Consider the following 4,562-nt stretch of genomic DNA (forward strand, 5'->3'; position numbering starts at 1 on the left):
CAATGTCGGGTTTTTAAAACTACAAAATAGCCCTCGAAATTGACACATACATGCTATATTATATGTTAATGCAAATTAGAAATAACTAACCGTGTGTTGGAAAAGGGCTTTATTGGCAGTCATGGACAGCTGTTTCGGCCTTGGTTAAGCCTCGCCAGCTTGCCAATAACCAATTTACCAGGTGGGGGAGTTTCTTTTTTTTATTTCAATAGCCCATCTCTTGCATTGCAAAATGATGTATTCATTTTTTTCGCCAAGTATAAATAATGGTTCTAATCTTTCAAGACTGTCTCTTTGTTCACGTTGACCGTGGGGATGATAAATAGTGTCTGATTGCGAAGGGTTCATGTCGTGTTTATAGCATCAATTCTGCAAGTGAAATGTAACGATTACCACCAGAGAGAAAGCGAAAAAAGTCTTTATTCTTTGATTGCATCTGCGGACATGTTGTTGGAAAGAACAATAGCGAAACAGTCTTTTTGGGAATTTGACTCTCATTATTTATGCAAAACAAAATTGAGCTGCCATTTTCTATTGTTTTGGCACCAACATGGCCGTCTTATCACGTGAGTGAAAGCAAAGAATAAGGGGGTTGGTGTTTACATGATACCGGCACGAGTTTCATCCTGGTACGATTGTTGTCAATTTCATACCGCGTTTCACATGGACGACACAAATATTGGAACGATGCTCTGAGGAAAACAATACCTCGTTCTTTGATTGCATCGACGTCACGGCGCACAGACGAATTTTTCGCGAGTTGCTGAGGAAGTGAAATGTTAATTCCGGTGACTGACGTCATAATAATCGTGAGCTGACCAGAAAACCCTCTCAATTTCCCATACATACGTTATCACAGTTTGGCTGATACATGACCGTCCCAAAAGTAAAAAAGAACAGCAAAAACTCACCGATCGAACTGTCAGATCAACTGCGCATTGCGTAAACGAATTGACTTCCGGTTTAAGGAAAAAGCTAAATTTCGGTCGGGCTTTAAATTAATTTTTTTTTAAATGGCACCCCCACATACAAAAATGTAGCTAAGCATTGATTTTTTTGAAATCATCTTGGTTTACAATGTTATGGGTATTTCAGTATCGTTTATCCCTTTTAAAACAAAAAGTTTTCAAAATAAAAAGAAAATACCATGCTTGGCTGGATGCAAAACCAAACGAATACAAATTCTCTAAAAAACCACTGTTAAATACCCAAGTTGTGTAGCATGTAGAAACAATTTAGAGTATTCTTTTATTCGGCCACGTGACCATGGGCCCGCGTGGTATGATGACGTCATATTTAAGGTCGTTGATTACAAAAGTTCAAAACAAACTGCCACCCAAAATAACGCAAAATGGCCTATCCAACATAACGTACTTAACCATTAACTATTCCCTTAGCAAACGCACCCCCAAAACACTCTCAGGAGGGCCTTAAATCAGACAGCATTCTTTCTATACCGCTTCGGTTGTTACGGAACGAAATGTTTTGCTTTTGCTGTCGCGCCTCTGGGTCTACCGTAAGCCGCACGAGTCCACGTGATCTCGTGAGGCCCTACCACTATGCTTGATGGAGACTTCCTCTGTAAATTGTTTGTAGTGTGTTTAGATCTGGATCCCACGAATCTTCGATTTCTCTACAGCCCCAGCAGTCGGGAGTATCTTTCCAGGAAACGGGTGCCGATCTGATCTGCCGTTTGGTAATGGTCTAAATCTGCTTGGTCTGCTCGCCGAAACGATTGTTCGTACACATGTCTCGCTTGTGGATTACGTTATGGATTTATTAAGTGGCCCGGCCTGCAGTATAATTATAAAAGCGCTAGATTCCACCCCCCAACCGCCGGCCACAAAACACTTTTGAACCAGTGTTTGTACCACATTGCAACACATCGCTTCTGTCTTTTTTCTATCTAATTTGTCTCTTAGCCCCGAACTACGTAAGCGCAGAGAGCTGCACAGGCCACACATTTGTCCACGAAACAACTAGATGCTCGCAGGCTAGGTGCTTTTTAAGATCAGTACGTACAGGTCTCCGAGCTAACAATCCAAAAGTACAACACACACTCGCGGTTGCTTGTTCACTGAAAGCATGGCCTTAGAACGTTGCCTTCTGACTTATTCCGGCGATGACCCCGACACCGAACCATAGCACCACAACGCATTTGTGCTGCAGGCGAAAAATACACAGGTGTACCCTGGACCCAACCACCCAAGAACCCCGCCCAAAGCACCAGCCCCGAGAAAGTTAAGAAAACAACCAATCATGTTGCTTGGTCACTAGTCCTCGCCTTTGCGGACTCCTCCCACATATGATTTAGAATTACAAAGTTCTTTCGTAGGGTGACCACTATTCCAAGTTGTCCACACTAGGCAACACGAATCGTTCTTTATTGTTTGATTTTAGGGGAAAGAAAAAGAGTCTGTTTTGTATCGTACTTGCCCTGCAAATTCAAATAATATCTTAAAACTTGCTTACAAAAAGTAACCAGGGCCGTAGCCATTATGAGGTTACCCAACCCGACAGTATACTTTCACCTTCATGCTCACTGCGGGTGTTTAAACCCGTGAAACCATTCGCATGCTCCCTGGTCCTGTCCACCCAAAACTCCTTATAATTCACGTAAACAACACAACATATTTATGAAGATAATTTAACCATGGACATTTGCCTCAGTCATAATTTTTTTTTTTAGCTACGGACCCCTGGTTAACATATTAATAAATAAGGCAGTTATGCATCTTATCTATATTTTTTTTTTTCTACCGGAGACTCATTACCAGTTAAAATTCGGCAGTAGTATTTCCTCTTTCCTCAACAATATTAGGAGCCCAAACATAACCCTACAACTCACAATGCATTGTCTATGGAACGGCTAGGTCTAGGTCATGTTCTAGCTCTGTAACGGCATTTACACATATCACGTTACTTTTAGACGAGTTCTTTAAGTTCCTGTGACGCTATTTTTAAACTGGTTTAACTTTTTTAGAGCACCGCCCATTTTAACATATTTGGATATCTTTCCCTGTAAGTTAATTTTTCGGAGTATGGTATCAGTAAACTAGACGGAAATCATTTTAAGATTATTAGGATGAATTTTTGTTTTTCTCTGATTGACTTATCAAAGGACAATAATAATTATTTATTCGGGTGGAGTAGATTTTTCGTGTTAAAGGTTAAATTCTCAGTTTCTAGTGATTAGGGTTAGGCTCTCAGCTAGGGTTTTACACAATCTTTGAAACAGTTAGAATTTCGGAAAGTGTGGACAACTGCAGGAGTGCCATACAAAAGACAGTGTTTAGTTCTATAAAGCCACCCATTTCAAATATCGCTGAGAAGCAGTATTTAAGTCTGAACACCAATTTAAAAACGGTTAGATTTTACTGCGATTTACGGTTAGTCTGCAGTTTGCAAGTGTCATGCACTGCAATCTAGGGTAAGGGATCGGCACGCATTGTAGTGATAATCATATTCGAGTGATCACTTGTGGAAGTGTTAGTCAAAAAACAAAACCGCTGTCTTGGTTTTTGGGCTAAGAATATTGGCATGGTTGGTGGAAGTAAAGCATTCTTGTCACATGTAGGATTAAAGGGGTTAGTTTGAAAAGAAGCTGTGTTGCAGTGTCAGTGGGGAAGTGAAATAAAGAAAAGGATTGATCGACTGAACGTTGATATGGTTCAATTTGACCACTGTAAAAAATTTGTGAAAGCTCACGTTCGAGTGTTAGCCCTTTGTCAGAGCTAAAACCATTTTCTGTCTTTACCCAACTCGAACTATTTTCTCTAAACAAAAAAACATGCTCTTCCTTTAATCATTGCCAATTTAGCAAAAGAGCTTGTATAAATCTACGATTTATAAATATCGGTGTTCTGACGATTTTCAATTCATGATTTAGAGCAGTATACAAACTGGAAAGAAAACTGCAAATCAACAATATTACAACGGTAACAATGGTATTATTTGTTACTGTTACAATATTAAATTAATAAACAAGAATTTATCTTGAAAGGAAATTACTCCTGTTACAATATTAAATTAATAAACAAGAATTTATCTTGAAAGGAAATTACTCATTTTGCAAAATGACCTGTTTACAAGATGCATATAAAGGAAATGTCTTCGAAATAGTCGAAAGCAAGATTAGTAGCACTGCACAGTTTTAATGTTGTAGGAGAAATAAGTCTTTGGACCTCTCCAAACTTGGTTACTACTAATGGTTTTTGATCGAAGTTAATTTTCATAAAGGCATGTTGGGGTACAAGGGAGGCATTTTACCATCAATTCGATCTCTATCGAAAGACGGAGGACTATTGGAGCTGCCATTGCAATTGGTTGTTGGGCATTTTCTGTGTTGACAACTTTCTGGCTGATTTCTGCATAATTTCTTGAAGCCACTTTCCTGTAATTTGACTGACTGTATGCTTGGGACAAAACTTGAAAACAGTTCCCGTTTTGGAACTACTTTCTTTTTTTTCATCTTGAAAAGAGTTCATGTAACCCATCTCCTTCGAGTTATCATGTTGTTCCATTTTGTTAATTTTCTCGGCTTAGATCGATCTTTGTTTCCA

This window comes from Montipora foliosa, unplaced genomic scaffold, assembly GCF_036669935.1.
Source record: "Montipora foliosa isolate CH-2021 unplaced genomic scaffold, ASM3666993v2 scaffold_366, whole genome shotgun sequence".
Taxonomy (NCBI): domain Eukaryota; kingdom Metazoa; phylum Cnidaria; class Anthozoa; order Scleractinia; family Acroporidae; genus Montipora; species Montipora foliosa.